At 41.2% G+C, this 17,781-nt stretch overlaps 1 long non-coding RNA gene across 11 annotated transcripts in view; it reads right to left on the bottom strand.

The window, feature by feature from the left end:
* Positions 1-17,781, bottom strand: part of LOC109452126 (uncharacterized) — a 401,284-nt gene that overhangs the window by 163,766 nt on the left and 219,737 nt on the right. The window contains exon 1 of one of the 11 annotated variants that reach the window (XR_012492660.1): positions 13,895-14,077. The exons of the other annotated variants lie outside the window; for them this stretch is intronic. This is a non-coding gene — a long non-coding RNA (uncharacterized LOC109452126). Of the gene's footprint in view, positions 1-13,894; positions 14,078-17,781 lie in introns of those variants that run through there. 11 annotated transcript variants of the gene reach the window in all.

Below are 17,781 nucleotides of genomic sequence, written 5' to 3'. Positions count from 1 at the left end.
ACACATACACACATATCTTTTTTCCTACTGTTCTCAACTTTGTTTTGGTAAATAAATTATTAGCCAAACAAGATTTTAGAGAAATGTATTAACATATTTAAGAAATTGCAAACTTTTATGGTGAAAAGGAACAGCTATATGCATTGTCTTCTTTCTTATATATTTGTTAAAGCAGATCAAATATGACTTGTTTTTAGCCAGTTCTGACTTTCCTACTTCCTCTACAACATCTGATAAAACCCTGATGCCTGACGATTTCATCTTCAAGATTGATATCATATGGAAGCATGAATTTGAAGCTGTTGGGCTGAAGGTCTGATATGCCAAAGAGAATCGCTCAGCCGGAATATGAGATGAATTGACTGAATACTTAATTTTGAATATTTGGAAACTCACACAGGTACTCAGAATATCTGGAGTGTGTTTCAAGAGCCCACTGAATTCGTAGAAATTATAATTACCCTAAGCAGGACTAAAAGAGATTGGAGATGAGCAGACCTCAGGAAAATGGGTATCTCTGCAAAATACTTACACAGATACCAAAAACCAGCCAAACGAAATACTCTTGCACTTTCTTGAATGTACTCTTTTATCTCACTCAATTATACGCAGTGTGAGAGCAGGACCATGCACTCAATCTCAAATGCTTTCCATATTATTTATGTAGAAACTCAATAAGTACCTATTAAAGAAGAAATACAGGGAAAGAAAGAAAGGAGAGCAGAAGAGGGAACAGTGGAGTGAGAAAAATACCTTTAAATATGACAGACATATTCTCCCTAAAGTAAAACAAAAAACTTCTAGTTTTAAATTTCTCCTGTAGCATCATGGACATACAGCTGTATAAGCATGCATGATAGTTCTGCCATTATTTGGTCATCTGTGTCTCCTACTAGAATGTGAGTTTTTCTATAGCAGAGAGTAAATTTCCTTATTGCTTCCCCCTCCCATGGTGCGTGGAACATTGGAGGCATTCAATAAATGTTTAGTTAAATGTCTGGTTAAGTGAAAAGTGTGTTAAAATAACTAAGAAAAGCTGTGATTTTTAAAAACAGATCCAGAAAAAAATCTCAGGCTATTTTTAAGAAAAACCCAGGAATAATTGAGAGGCTTTGCCTACAAAGATCCTTCAAAGTAAAAATGGAGCATAGGTAAAGTCTTCCTGGTCCCATCCCACAGGGAAGCAGGTGCTTTTGGAGGTTTGTGCCAAGGTTCCTGGCAAGCCTAGCACTACCTTCAGTGATTCTCCATTAGATGACTGATTCATGGCCACCAGGTACCACTTATAGTTGACGTGCTCATGTCAACAGCATCCAGGTGTCCTTCATGGAATGTGGCCAAGAGGACATGGAGACTGCCATCTGGAAATGTAACTAGATTTCCCCTGAGAGACTTCCTGTATAGTCAAGTACCTCTTCCTGAGGTGTTGTGAGTTTCCCAATACTGAGGCTTCCCCTGCCCCGAACCACTCTGCATATCCAGTTTATGGCCCATCCAGAGTCCCAAGCCCAGTGTCATCTGATCTAGCCTGAAACTGAGGGACAGCGAGGACTTCGTTTATCTACATACGCAATAGTGATGGCTGCACTGAGTCCTAAGTGAGCAGCTGCCAGGCTGCTGCGGTTGACACTTGAGTCCCATCTTACCCCCTTTTTGCACAGCACCCTCTTATGGATCTCTATCTCATCCAGAATAAGTCAAGGTCCTTGACATGGACCTTGAGGACGTATGTGACCTGGCAGCCTGCTACCTCTCCACATCCTGTCCTCTTGCTGTTCCTGACACTCGCTAGCACCTCTAGCACACTCTAGTCTTGAATTGGGCTCTTAGAGTGACTGTTGCCTGGCGTGGGACATTCCTCCCCCAGAAATTCACATGGCTGGCTCCCTTCCTCTATCAGATATTTCCTCAAATGTCATCTTTTCCATGAGGCCTCTCCCTGTACCCTTCCCTGTTTATTTTTGTCCAGAGCCATTATACTATATCATGTTATAATATATTTTACTTCATCCTCCTCCTTTAGAGCATAAGTGAGCTCCCTGGGGGTGGGATTTTTCTCAGCTACATTTACTTCTGAATACCTAGAGTTTTGAAGAATACCTGGCAATACTCACTTAACATTTGTTGAATGAAAAAGCATTCGCATTCATTTTGCCGATTGGTCTGAATCATCAACAATGAAAGTATGGAGAAGTGGAAAAAAAAAACAAGTAAAAGACCAGGTCTGCTTAGCTTTGCCTCTCGAGTTGGGTCTCCAGAGTCTCAATTTCCTCCTCAGTGAAATGGAAATACTTCCTGTTCTATCCACCTTGACTACAGCTCTGCTTGGCCCAGCCCTCAAGCTGTAGGTAATGACAATTCTGCAGCCTAGATTCTGAAGCAGCTCTGAATCTTGGAGTGGGGTCTTTGCAGCAGATAGAGTCTACACTTCACCTGGCAGTCACTCGTACAGTGACTGACATGGCTGAGGTGACTTGCTAGGAGCCACTGGGCTGAAAACTTTCTCAGTGGCCCCTTTGCACATGCTCAGTTTGTAGGATTTGCCATTGGTCACAGTGAACATACCTAAGCCTATGCCAGCTCAAGTCCCAAAATCCTACTTACTTGTGTCAAGTTCCTTCCTCTACAGACTATACTCCGATCCCACAAACCCAGGTACTTGGCAATTTCAATCCCAAAGGCACCAAGGTGCCACTCTACTCCTGGGAAGAGGTGCAATACGAGACGGGGTCAGATGCTCTTCAGTTCAAGCTTTGGACACTTGCTTTCTAATCAGGGTCATCGTGAACTTGTCACCTGTCTAAGTCTTTCTTTCCTCTGTTGTCAATCAATGGAAGACCTGCCCAGGTCTCGGGGTGACTGTGAGGACTAGTTAAAGTCCTACATATGAGGAAATCTCTCATGGCAGTGCCAGCACAGAGAAGGCATTCAGCAAACGCAAGGTCCCTTTTCCTACTTTTAGGAAAGGCAAGCTACTCTTCCCCGCCCATCTTCCTCCACCCCTTCCTGGTTGACCCCTGGTCATCAATCCCGACCTTACACTGTGCAAAGTTCAACATGCTCCATTGAACCCTGAGATTGAGCCTGCTGGTCACCTCTCTTGGGATCCCACTCTGCAATCTACTGGGCTGACATATGATCCCATCAAACCTCCTGACATGCTCCTGATACCTGAAGAATGTTGTGAGAAATAAGAATAGGGTGAGTGAGATCAGGTTGCAAACATTGCTGTACCAACTATGGGGGACATCATTTTTAATATAAATTTTTAATCCTGTAGGTAAATGCAGAGAGAAGAAATTCCCAGGTATCAGGGACCCCCCACCAAGTCATTGTCATATGCATTTTCTCATACTTCAGTTGATTCACAATGACTTAACCAGTTCAATATTAGTCTTTGCATTTTAAAAATGGGGAAACTGAGGCCCAGATAATGTAATGACTGGTTTACATGGCACACCTAGAATGAAGAAGAATTCAAATCCAAATAGGTCTGACTCTATAGATCATGCTTTCTGAACTTCACCACGTTTCCTGCTGTAATTGTTTAAAAGATTGGATATTGTTCCAAACCAATTCAGATTGACCAACGAGCCCATCACAGATGTTCTCCATCACTGAGAAATGATTCCTCTCTTTCTTTATTCTTTATGTGGACAACGAAGAAAACAATAGTTCATGAAAATGGCAACCCCTGGAATAAGGTGCCATGCCTCATTCATATTTATTATCCCAGCAATCCTATCACACAATAGGTTACCATAAAATTCTTGTTAAAGGCACTCTTTATATTTAAACTTTTTAATTGTTTTTCATAATTAAAAATAGTAACATATAAAGAAAGAAAATAAATAAAACCACCTCTATTTTCACTAACCACCCCTATTTCACTATAGTTATTAACTATAACTACTGTTAATATTTTAGGGTACTGGGGATCACTGCATAAAATATATAAATGTCTAACCACAATGCTATACACCTGAAACTAATATAAAATAATATTGAATGCCAACTGTAACTGAAAAAAAGGAAATAAATAATTTTTAAAATATTTATTTAGGGTATTTTCTTCTAGTTTGAATGATGTGCATGTTTTTAATTATGATGCTATGGTATATTAAAATTAAATATAGTTATTTGTAATACTGTTTACTTTCTTTTTATTTTAAAAGGGCAAGTTTCATTCTGTAGAAAATTTGAAAATTTTAAAAGTACAAAGAAAGAATAAGATGCACTATGTGACTTTTTAAAAATAATAATAATCAAGTATAGAACTACAGATAACCAGAGATAGCAACTTTTGTTTACGCCCTCCACTTTTTCTATGTATTTTAATGTGCTTGAAATAATGGCATACATACTGTTTTTAAGCATAAAGAACTCATACGTGTTCATAGTTCCTCGATGAAAGATAAAGACTGGCTTAATGACAGATAATGTCAGTCAGTGGGTGGTATATTTCTTTCCAAAGAACTCAGGCTCTTCAAATAAAATTTAAAGATGCAGAAAATCACTACTCAGTTTCTATGGTATTGAAAATGGTCATATGTCCCTCACTGCAACTCTACTTTTCTAGAGATGAAACAGATTTTTTGTTGTTTATTAATCCATTTCAGTATTTTAGCAATAATTGCCTAATGCTTGAACTAAAGAGTAGAAATTGTTTAAAATGGGCATCAATCATGGATACAGTACCATGCTCATAGAAATCACTGGCCTTTCCATGTTCCTCACCTGAAATAGCTGGCCTGATAGAACAGTGGAATGGCCTTTTGAAGACTTAGTTGCAATGCCAATTAGGTGGCAATATTTTGCAGAGCTTGGGCAAGGTTCTCCAGGAACCTGTATATGCTCTGAATTAGCATCCAACCTATGGTGCTGTTTCTCCCATAGCCAAGATTCAAGGGTCTGGGAATCAAAGGGTAGAAATGGGAGTGCATCACTCACTATTAGTTTAGTGACCAGCTAGCAAAACTTTTGCTTCCTGTTCCCATGACTTTAGGCTCTACCAGCCTAGACATCAGTCCCTTTTGTCTTTAAAGAATGACCATCTCTGTAGTAGTAAAATAAATAATAAGGAGAGAGAGAGAGACTAAAACTTGCCTCATAGATTGGAAGAACCCCATAGGATAAAGATGGCTACAAAGAACAGACAGAGGCTAGCAAACTTGCTACCCACGGAAGGGATTTGACTCTGTCAGACACGTTTGAAATGGATAGTACTATTTTAAAAATAAAATTGGTCCAATATGAATAAATAAATAAACAAAGAAACAAATAAATAAATAAATAAATAAAAGCGTACAAATAAAATCCATATATCCAGCTTCTCTTGAACTATGGAAAGATTTGGCAAATCTGTGTCTGTGTTCTTGCAAGGCCAACAATTGGCTATCTTCACATAAGGTATTATCTTCTCCTGCTTGCCTCTGCCTCCTTTCTGGTTAACCCACAAATTTTTGTTACCTTAAAGGTCTTTGAATTTTCAATCCCTGGTATAAACTTAAGTTTCCCACTATATTAGTTTCCTAGAGATGCCATAACAAATTACTACAAATTTGGTGGCTTAATAAAACAGAAATTTATTCTCTCACACTTGTGGAGATCAGAAGTCCAAAATCAAGCAGGACCATGCTGTCTCTGATGGCTCTAGAGGACAAATCTTCTTTTTCCACCTTCTGGTGGCTCCTGGCATCCTTGGCTTGTGGTCACATCAACTCCAATTTCTGCCTCTGTCTTCATCTGGCCATCTTCTCTCTGTGCATGTGTCTGTGTCCTTTTCTGTCCCTTACAAGAACATTCTAATTGGATTAAGAACCTAGCTGGATCTAGTATGATCTCATCTGAATCTTTACCTTAATTATATCTGCAGAAACCCTATTTTGAAATAAAGTCACGTTCTGAGGTTTCAGGTAAACATGAATTTCCAGGAGAGGATCCATTCAGCACACAACCTGAGGGATACACAACAAAAGAAGGACCACGATCCTTCCCACCTCTTTCTTATAGAACAAGCCCCCAATAGCACACCCAAGTCCATGGAATATCTTCTTTCCATTCCCATTGACCTTAAAGTTAGCCAAAATAATCCTCCTGGATCCAGCTTTAGTTGATTGTCAGTCCAAGTTTACGGCTGTGTTCTGAGTTTACATCTTCTTATAAGCTTCCATCGGTGTTTTACTGCACATTACAGAGAAGCTGTACCAGGAGCTGTTAGCAGACACCATTTTAAACCAGTAGTCAGTGAATCAATTTTATAAGCTGCAATTTAGAAAATAAGGAAAGGACCAAGCTTTTTTTCCCTCCAAGTACACTCCTCATTTCCTCCACACTCCCCCAACTCTGAACTCGTCTCCCTAAATGCATCCATCACATGGGTGACTTTGGAGTAACATGGGAAGGAGGATAGAGCAGCCATGTGAGTACAGAGCCAAAGACTCTATGAGACTGAGTGAGACATTGTAATACAGCTGCTGAGATATTTATGTTCTGAGCTCTGAAGCTTTCAGTTGTTAATTTGATTAAATAATGAAAACAATTCCAGGTTAGGAAAATGTTAGTAATCAGCTCCACAAAACAGCTATTGTCATTGATTGGTGTTTTTAATGAAAAAAACAATTACTGTATATCTATTATTTTATTATGGTTAATATACCATACCGAGTATGGAAGAATAAAATCCTTTAAGAACAACAACAACAAAAAAATGTCTCACTGCTAGGAAGACTGAAGAAAAAGAAAATATAGAAGAAAGAACAAGTGCCTTAACATTTCCAAAGCTCAGCTTTGGGAACTGAGTTCTAGATGGCAAGAAGACTTGTCCTAAGTCACCCAGCTAACTGGCAATAAAATTGGAACTATCATCCAGGCCTCCTGCCCTTCAGGTTACTGCCCTCTGAACAAATAACACAGTTAAATAATTTTAAGCAAGTTGAGACTATACTATTTCCTATATGAACTCCATTCATTCAGATATCACTTAGCAGCTTCCAAGTGCTTTTACAAAGGACAGTGTGTCTTTTCATTCCCACAATAATCCTCTGATAAGAGTAGATATTACTATTTTGTTTTGTAGGTGAGAAAATGGAAGATCAGACTTTCCAACTTGGAGCATTCATTCATTGAACATTACTCACCGATCCTCCATGAGACACCCAAAAGCAAAGATGGTTCAGAACCCCAAGGCTTGGGCAGTCTGGATGAGGAGATAGAATTGACTGAACAACACTGGTGAGGGTCATATCAAAGTGTGTCCAAGGTACTAAGAAATTAGAGAAGGAGCAGGTAACAAAAGAGCAGAACTTCGAAGAGGATTTATATTTAAACTGAGGGTAAAGAATAAATTTCACCCAGTGGATAAGTAGCATTTCAACGGAAAGGACAGAATCACAGTGGGTGAAAGACACAGGCATGTGACATGGCATAGCATTCCCGAGTGGCTTGGACACCTAGGAAGGAGACCCATGGAGAGATAGAGATCAAGTTGTGAAAGCCCTTCCATGCTGGGGTGAAGAGCTTGAACTCCATCTGCCTGGTAAGCAGGCTAGTGAAGGTTTTTAAAACAAGAGTATGACATAGATTCAATCTGTGTTTTAGAAAAATATGTCTGTAAGTTAACGCCTTCGAATTCAAATACCACCCCCAAGGTTCAGGAAGGTAACAAAAATGAGGGTATAACACAGTAAGAGGGCGTGATTATGACACACTGGAAAGAAATCCGATGCCTGACTTAAAGAAATGCCACTATTAAACTTCACCCAGCTGTTGCTCAACGTGGACCAGTGAGGTCAGATCGTTCGAATTTTAAAGAAAAACCAGAAATGTGGATTTCTGTGTAAAATTATTTGATTTTTCAATTTGGACAGCTTATTCCAAAGGTGTTTTAGACAAAAAAAAGAAAACTGAAATGCGTCAGTGGGATGCTTTTAACCAGCAAGCCATCATTTTGTCACTTGACCTGTGTACAGTATGAAAGTCTGGAGGCAGGGAAAGCAATTAGAAATCTATTTCAAAAGTATAAACCTAAGGCAGAGCCAGTGAGCAATAAAAAGAAGGGTGATGTCTGATTGTCAGAATATAGAATCTAAAAGAACGCCACCAGGGAGAGCAGGAGCAATCGGACCAGGTGTTTGGACTCTGCTTTGTGCTTTAGTCTTGGAGTCATTGTTATGACTGCAGATGTAAGTTATATTTTTTCACTGTTGCTGTTGTTAACATAGAAAGAAAGAACAAAGAATGGGTTCTGAAAACCAAGCTTCCAATACCATCCAAAACCGACTTCCCCTGAGACCTCCAAATTCAAAATGGCGTACGTCGGTTCCAGTCTGAATTCAGAGCAAAGCTGAGAAGGAAAACCAGTGTTCTCTTTGTTTCTTTGCTTCAGCCTCTGAGGTATTCAGTTAATGTTCTCTGCCATAAAAAATGAAATGGTTGGTCTCCTTTCCCTAACTATGCTGTCTCTCTGATTTAAGTATTTTTCACCTGTGAATGTCCTTGGTTACTCCTGAACTGTATTCTGTCCTATAACAGGCACTAAATTAAAGACTGCTTTGGCTCTGTGTTTCAGTGAAGTGATTTTTTAAAATGCTATAAGATTTCTCCTCCCTTCAGAGAGCCAGTAAAGTTCTCCTTAAATGTCACCTCTTTTCTGCAACTTACTCTAAAAACCCACCCTTTAAAGACTCAGCTCAGGTGACCTCTCCCCCTAAAGCTTTTTCTCACCACACCAGCATCCCCCTGGACCTGCAGATCGGGTCAGTGCACCTTGACTGTGTAAATCACCATCATCTGTCACCATGTAATTCATTTCCACTCTTGAAAACCTGTAAGTCATGCCCCATAGAGCAGTGAGAGTGGTCTTCTTAAAATACAAGTCAGGTCATCCCACTGCCCAACTTAACTGTTCCACTGGCTTTACTTTACAGTTAGTCAGAATAAAATCTACACTCCTTCAAATTATTTACAAAGCCCTGGGTTATCTGACCCTGTCTACAAGCCACTCTTCTCTTCTTCTGATTACATTCCAGTCTCTCACAGGCCTTTGAGGGACCCTTGGATACCACCTCAGAGCCTTTGCCCTGGCTCTTCCCCCTACTTACAATGCTTTCCACAGTCTTTTCACACAGCTGGATCCAACTCGTCCTCTGGTCTTAGATTAAATGTCATCTCCCCAGAAAGACCATCTATCCCTGATCTTCTGAATGCTCACTTTCCTGGGTTGTATTCTCTCAGCATCTGGATACTTACTTTATAGTTGTGGCATCATTAAAAATCACCTGACAGACCTCCAAATGCTGGGGTACAGCTGACTAAGGGCCTCAGTTGTTGGTCTCTGAAATCCACCCATAGCATGCTCTGAGGCCACACGTCACGTGGGGTGCTCCCAGCCAATGGCTGAGCAGAGCAGGAACACCAAGGCAATGAGTTCCTGGGAAACACGGAATCCTCTGACCACAGACTTGGGCTTGGGGACCCGCCATCCACTTTGTTTAAACTTTCTTGGCCTGCATAGCTGTCTGAGACTTTTCCTACCCAACCTTTCTTCCTTCCTTCTGTCTTGCACTCGCTCACCCACAGAGTTATTTCAGCATCACAGTCTGACAGCTCCCCCAATCCCCTCCAGCACATTCCCCATGTTCCCTCTCGGGTCTGTCTTACTTCTGCTTCTCCCAGAACCCGAACTAACACAAAAGGTCTTCACTGAATCTTTGTCTATTTTAGTTTTAGTTAGTTAGTTGGTTGGTTGGTTAATTTCAATAAAACACTACCTCCTTGGAGGAAAAACTCTCTTAGACTCAATGACTGCCATGTGTATAGCACTAGCCCCATCCTGGCATAAGTAGATGCTCATCCATATCTGTCTAATTTTGCGCATAGGTCTATCAACACATTGGCACATGATATTGAAATTACGTGCCCACTTTCATCTCTCACTAGACTGTAGAATTTGTGGAGAATATTCTATTTATGGTGTTTGATCCCAACATATAAGCTAGAGCCTGAGGCAGAGTAGCAGCTCAGTCAATGTTTGTTGAATTGAGATAACATTTCTTCCATCCTACTCACTGCCTCCGACCCAATGCACAACACACACCCCAGGCAACACATAATGAATTCTTATCTGTCTTCCACAATGTAGTCTATTTTACCCGAAGCAGTTCTTCCTCCTATGTCCTATTTATTGGTGAATGTTCCCACAATTCTCCCAATTTTTCATGAATCCTGCTTATCTGTCACTGGACTCTACCTCCCGTCAGCATATCAGGTTGTCCAAACAATCACCAAGTCCCTTCCTTTTCACCTCCTAAGTATCTGCTCATTTAATGAACTTTTCTGCATTGTTACAGCAACCACCTGGGTCCAGGCCACCACCATCTCTTCCCTTGACCAATGTAAAAACAACACAATAATAGGTCTCTCTTCCTCCACATTTTCATCCCTCCCATACAACCCCTATTGAACAATAAGAAAGTTCTTTCTAGAATAAGATCAGGCCACACACCTTGCTTAAAGCCCTTCAAGTCTCAATACCATGTTTGCCCGAAAATAAGACCTAGCCAGACAATCAGCTCTAATGAGTCTTTTGGAGCAAAAATTAATATAAGACCCGTTCTTATATTATGCTAGATAAGATCAGCTCTTATATTATATTATGTTAGATAAGACCTGGTTTTATATTACAGTAAAATAAGACCGGGTCTTATATTCATTTTTGCTCCAAAAGACGCATTACAGCTGATTGTCCAACTAGGTCTTATTTTCGGGGAAACACTGTAGTTTGCTGAACAGCCCTTTCAGTTCCTACTATACAGAGTCACCCAGCCCTGCCTAGCCTCCCCCCTCTTTCTACACACAGCTCACCCCATCTTCCAGTCACACAGATATGTTTGCTGTGCCCCAGGCTATCTCCCTCTTTTTGGAGAACTGTGTTCCTCTAACTCACCCCTACCTCTGTTATGTTAATTTCTGCTGCGTTCACTTCTTCCAAGAAGTCTTCTGCAGACAAACCCAGTCTGGATAAGTTGATTTTCCTTTGAGTTCCTATAGAAACGCTAACTATTCCCATCATGGTACTTGTCTTAGCCAGCTCAGACTGCTGTAATAAAATACCATAGACTGGATGGCTTAAACAACAAACATTTAGTATCAAAGTTCTAAAGGCTAAAAGTCCAAAGTTAAGGCACAGGCAGATTTGGTGCCTGGTAAGATCCACTTCCTAGTTCATAAACAATGGTCTTCTTGCCATGTCTTTACATGGCAGAAAGAAAACAAGAGAGCTCTCTGGGGTCTCTTTCATAAGGGCACTAAACCCACTCCTGAGAGCTCCATTCTCTTGACATGATTATCTCTCATAGGTCCCACTTCCTATACCATGACATTAGGGTTAGGATTTCTACAGATTAATTTGAACAGGGACACAAAACATTCAGTCCATAATGGCATTTATTACACTGGCTTGTTTAATTGTGCCTTAACTAAACTGTGTGACTCTTCTTTCTAAAATGAAGATTTGACCAACTTACCCCCATTTCATCAAATCCTTTAAAGATTCCCTCATTTCCTCCAGCTACAACTCTTATCTCTCCACACCCTCCACTACGGTCTTAACATTTAGAGCTCCAAACAGAGATTCCTTCAAAAATCTTTACATATATTGCTATTTTTTGCCTGGGTTACCTTTCCTCATCTTCCCTCTGGTCAATTAGTCTCCATCCTTCAATATCCATCTTAAGTATTCTCTCTTCCATGAAGTCTTTCTGATCCTTCTCTCCTCCAGGTACATCTGACCATGGCCTCAGGTAATTTGTACCAATTCCTGTTATTTATTTTATGGCATTTCTTGGTTTATAATTCTAATTCTGTGTCTCCACTGTACTACAAACTTTTCAAGGGTAGTGTCAAGGTCTAATTCAGCTTTCTTTTCCTAGTGCTTACTACATAGAAAGAAGGTGTTTAATACACATTCATTGGATAAATGAATGAATGTCTCCATCCATTCTTTAGAGGTCTACAATTTTTACCTCTGCAGTTATTCTGTCTCCTGTGAATTACAATAGGTCACATTTCCTTATAATCTGAGCATATATGTACATAGCAGTACAATCTTTCTTAATAGGGTCTAAGCATCTAAAGAACAGGGACAAAGCTGTTCAGTCTCTTTGTCTCTACCTCCATGCCTTGAACACAGAAGAGCTCAATGTACTTTTACTGATTGATTGTTATTATTGCTTCATCGACTATTCCTTTCTGATTCAGCAACTTACAAAAAAAAAAGAAGAGAGAGAAACGAAAGTCTTTTCAGAAATCAAACAACTAAAATTACAAAATATTATTTTCTAAAAATAACCTATCCCCAAAACATTCAAGGCAGAAGACATTAATGAGAGAAAGATGCAACTTCCTGCATTTTCATTTTGTCTGTGGCATATCTGCGTTGCCTGGAGATTTGTGGCTGTTGTTTCAAGAAAGATCAAGTGACAATGGGAGATGGATAGTCTCCTTCATTAAAAAGTGGCATTCAGATACATCAGCTTCCTTAAATCCAAAGAGGAGAGGGTTATTTCCTTCTCCTGTAGTACGTACTTCAGAGGCACGAATCCCTAAGAGCATGAGGCTGGCCATCCCCCATCTGCATCTACTCATGGGACCTTTAATGCGTTGACATGTAGAACAGAATCACAAGGGCTTAGCATCGGCCATTGATTGACTCAAAATTATCTTTCAGGAGATAAAGAATCGGCATGGCATGTCAGACCAACCTGCACTCAAATCCCAGCCCTGGAAGGTACTAGCTATGTGATCCTGGGCAAGTTCCTTAGCCTCTCTAAGCTTCAATTTCATTATTTGGAGAATGATAATAACATACCTAGTGGAGCTGCCGATATGACCGAACGAGATAACACAAAGTGTTTGAAGTTGCCTGTTCCTCAGTGCTCATTAATGGTAGCCATTATCATTAAGTAGCCAGAACTACATCTGTCATAATAGCTACCGATCGTTGAACACTTACTATGGGCTGTACACTACATTAGATGTATCATCTTTTTTACTAATAAATCGCATAATATCTCGTAAAGCAGGCATTACCCTCTTTTATAGTCGGAGAAACTAGATTTCTAGGAAGCTAAGTAACTTCTTCAACTGTTGAGTCAGCCTTTGCAGCAGATTGAATTGTCCCATTTTCCACAGTCATATGTCTCTGTTTTTCAAAAAGGGTGAGAGGTGGTCAGGACCCTGAATCTCACCCAACTCCAACAATGTCCAGAGGGATTTCTGACACAGGTAGGCTAGCCCAATGGTTCTCATTAATGCTAGTAATTTAGGCTTCCAGCCCACAGTTCTACACTGAGTCCACATTTGAGCTTCAGTGGGCCTTTTACTCACTTTAGCTCAAAAGCATTGGTCCTCAGATTTTCCCACTTCAAGGGAGGAAGAAGAACTGAGCAGAAACTCCTCCTGACCATCACCAACAATCTAGAAGAGAAGTGGCCTCTCCATATCCCTCAGCTGTCCTCACCATAACCCTCTTCCCACAGACAACATCCTGCCCATAGGTTTCCAGAGACAAAAGCACCTGCCAAGCAAGATAGACCCCTAGACACTGTCTTGTCTCCACTGGATTCATAGATAGAGTCAATCGTTAGCCCAGCACCCTCAAAAAAATCTAACTCTTGCTTTTCCCCTCCCACTACATATTCCCATCCACATAGAACTGCAGCATTTTTTGTGTTTATCATTCAACCCATCAGAGCGTCTTCCTTGGGCACTAGTTGTGGGAAATGGAAACAGCCCTTGAGCTCCCCCTAGAGGTTGCAATCACGCGACCAACACGCAGCAGTTGATGAAGCTGCAGGTGAAATGTGCCAAGAGCCCTAAAGGAATGGATACAAACCAGCATAGTCTCCCCTGGAAAAGCGAACCAGGGCCAACGTGGGAATCCAGGCAACTCCTCCAAGTGAACAGATGCAGACAACTGCTCTCTCCAATGAGGACACAGGTGTCTTTGGCCTGCTTCACTTCAGCAGAAAGATGGGAAGCAACAGAGAGTCCAGCCAGCCCCCAGGTGCTGAGCTTTGAGGCCCTACAGAGACAGAAAATGAGAGAGAGAGACACAGAGAGAGACAGAGAGAGAGAGAGAGAGAGAATTGATTTTATCCTGGCACCAAACACTGACCAGGGAGAGGCACCCAAGCCTGCCCAGTGCCAAGCCCTGGAGGGGGACAGAATCTGCCTGCCACACACAAACAGAAAACCAGCCACAACACAAAAGTGGCTGCTGTCTGAGGAATCACCACCTGCATTCCCTATCCGTGTGCCCAGCCCATATATGGGAAATATTTGGTTCTTGGAAGAATGTTGAATGCGTACATACCTAATAGCTGTCTAGAGTCTGCCAAACTAGGGGCTGCTTCCTCTATCAAGTACAGAGTACACTTATTGTGGGTAGCGTCGTGTCCCCCAAGAGAAATATATTCTATTCTTAACTCTCAGTACCTGTGAATGTGACCTCATTTGGAAGTAGAGACTCTGTAGATAGAATCAAGGTAAAAGGAGGTCATTCTGGATTAAGATGAGCCTTTATGCAATGAGCCTCAATGCCCTCTCCTTAGAAGAAGAGGAAAATTTAGACACAAACACACAGAGACACAGAGGACAACACCATGTGACAACAGAGGCAAAGATTGAAGTGATATGTCTGAAAGCCAGAGGACACCAAGAATTGCTGCCGACCACTAGAAAAGCTAGGAGAGAGGCTTGGAAGGATCCTTCTCTAGAGTCTTCAGAGGGATCACAGCCTGCTGACACCCTGACTTCAGATTTCTAGTCTCCATTATGGCGAGAGAATCAATTTCTCTTATTTTAAGTCATCCAGCTTATGGTAACATGATACGGCAGCCCTAGCAAACTAATATAACACTTTGTTCTTTTTTTAGCACAGTAAAATAAAAATATCATGATACCCACAGAGAGGGTTGCACACCCCTTGTTCCCTTCCAAAAGAGCCAAACAACACCCAGTTATTATTTGTACTGTCCCCAGTTCTCTGCCTGAAGACGAGGCTTTTCAATCATGCAAACAATTCTGGGCCTCAGAATTCAAGGACACGCCATGGGGGATTGCTGGCCAAGCTCTGCAGGCCCCAGGGCTTCCTAAAACAAGCAATATGTGAGAGCCGAGAACGATGGGAAATTATCGGCACACTCAATTCCCTCGCGTGGAACACTGAGCAGTAGCTTTCTCCCAAATCTCTTTGTAAAAGTTTATTTTGAAAAAGTAGGCATATTTCCCAACAACACAGGGAATTTCAGACATTTTTTGCTCGCTTACCTAGTTACAGAACAGCTTAGTCTCTCCTTAAGGACAAGGAACAGTAATCATGGTCTGTTAATCCTCTCTGCTTCCCAGGAGAAGGGAAAGTCATCACACGGAAATGACAGAGGGTCTTCACATCCTTCCTCCTCCCCCCAAAAAGGGGATTGTTTTCAGAATGCTCCCTCCCAAGGATCCTGTCCCACTAGACTGGGAGCTTCACACGATAGCAACAGTCGTTTTTGTCTTTAAATCCACAATACCCAGCACCAGGTCGGGCATCTTGCAGGTTCGTGAAAAAGTCTGGGGGTGGGAGGGATGGAGGTGAAAAGGGTGGCATGTGAAACCTCAAAGGTCTCCTGCGCCACCCTCCTCCTACTGAAGTCTGCAAGCACACAAGGAGGACTTTTGTCAGAATGTTCTTTATCAGTTAACAGTACTTGTGAGTTAAATCCTCCGTAAAACCCCATTCATACAATGACTGGGCTTCAATACAATTCAGGTATGTTACCCAAGACCACATATTGAACACTTCTTTCCATTTATGGAAAAACGGTCAGGTGAACACAGAGCATTGTTCAAACCTACCTAATTCCAAGACAGTCACTGCTAATCAGCCTGACTCCTTGCAATCTTTTCTGTTGGCATTTACCTTGGGTCTCTGTTCTTGCTGACTCTTTAGACAGCCTGATATGTTTTCTTCCCAACAGGGCTCCTGGAAAGCCCCCATTTGGCCCAAGCCCCAAAATTCCCTCTGACCAGCTCTCTCAGCACGCCTCCTGCTGAGTATTATACCTGCTGAGTGGGGTGACTTCCCCCACCCTCATCCTAAGCCTGGAAACTGAAGTCTGTACTTGACTGAACAGAGAATAAATCCTGAGAGAGCAGCTTTCTCTAACCTCTGGGTTCTCCAGGCGTCCCCTCAGATGAAGTCTTGGAACACCATGCAAGTAGTGATGCTCAGGGAACTGTTCAGAAACATCTCCATGCATTGCATCATTTAGGTTTTCAAAGGCATATGAGCCTTCAACAGAACTGACAGGGCCAGACCCTAGAGAAATGTTTTGTGTTATTCTGGTAAAATTTGGGGATGGATAGAAGAGAGAATCAGAATGAAGAAGAAAATTGGATGGAGATATAGGAGCAGCTGCTTTTACAAATCAGCCTTAGAAAAGAGCTAGGAAGCCCATTTGTATCTATTGGGAAGAAGGAAATTCACATACCAGCAGGAAGGGGTATAGGAAGGGGTGCGGGGGGAAGCATGTCCAAATATCCAGAAGTGCTCTCACAGAAAGTTAATATAGACACACACACACACACACACACACACACACACAGTTTTTCCTAGCTCAAGCACCCAGGCTATTTGGATCTTTGGATCTCTGGGGTCTACAAGATGGCAGTCACCCTAATGACCAGGAAAGTGGATCTGAGGTTAGCGGTCGGAATACAGTTGAAACAAATGCAGATGGAAGTGGTGAAGACAGTTTATGAGGGCAAGTGAGAGTGTCACTAGAGTTTACTAACAGCGCATGTTCTGTCACCATAATGATGACATCAGGGTTTCTGGAGGATACTGGGGCAGGCCATTCCCAAATATAACTCAGTTCATCTGCAAAATGGGTTGATCATGACGACTTTTCCATGCACTGAGAAGACACTTGTCATGGTTACGTGAGACAGTTATTAAGAAGCTTTGAAAAGATAAACTTAAAGCAATTTTAAAGTGATGACCGACATTGGTATAAAATGTACAACACTTGCTTTGTACCACCAGACCACGAAGGAAACACCTAAGATTTGTTTTTCTAGAACTTTTTCTTGTTTTAATTTTTTTTCAGTTAGAGTTGACATTCAATATCTTTATTAGATAAAAACTGATCTGTTGTTGATTTCAAATAATTTTTAAATATGAAAATTCTTTGCTATTATATTACTTGTGATGTACTTAAAGTACATGTTATCAACACAAAAAAGAAACAAGCTTTGAAAAGTACTGATTTGAAACAAGTAGGAAGGGTTATAATATTCTCATGACTAAGTCCCCCTCACCACAAAGATAGTTTATGGAAGGAAATGGGGCATTGAAAATTTTAAGTGTGGGCTGGGTTAACTGAGGTATTTGCAGAGTGAATCACCTCAGGATCAGGTGATCTTGTTATACAATTTCAGGTGAAATTGTATTTGGTAGCATTGGGTGGAATTTTCCTTGAATCATGGGACTAGATGCAAGAAGAGCACGCAGTGAAAGCTGAGTCACAGTGGGGTCAGGTGAAGAGCCCTCGATACGAAGTCAGGAAAATTGGATTTTCATGTCAGGTATGGCAAAGCAAGGGCCTGTGCCATCGGCTGTCATTATGCCTGTTTGCACATTTCTAAATGAAAGTGTCATTTCTGTCTTTTCCACACTGAGTGTGTGCCCATGTACGGTAATGCTTATGAGAGAAGCAGGGCCTAATTAGTGCTAAG

Source organism: Rhinolophus sinicus, linkage group LG02 (genome assembly GCF_036562045.2).
Source record: "Rhinolophus sinicus isolate RSC01 linkage group LG02, ASM3656204v1, whole genome shotgun sequence".
Taxonomy (NCBI): Eukaryota; Metazoa; Chordata; class Mammalia; order Chiroptera; family Rhinolophidae; genus Rhinolophus; species Rhinolophus sinicus.
Note: the sequence above shows the minus strand (reverse complement) of the source record. Positions and strands in the feature narration are given on the sequence as shown.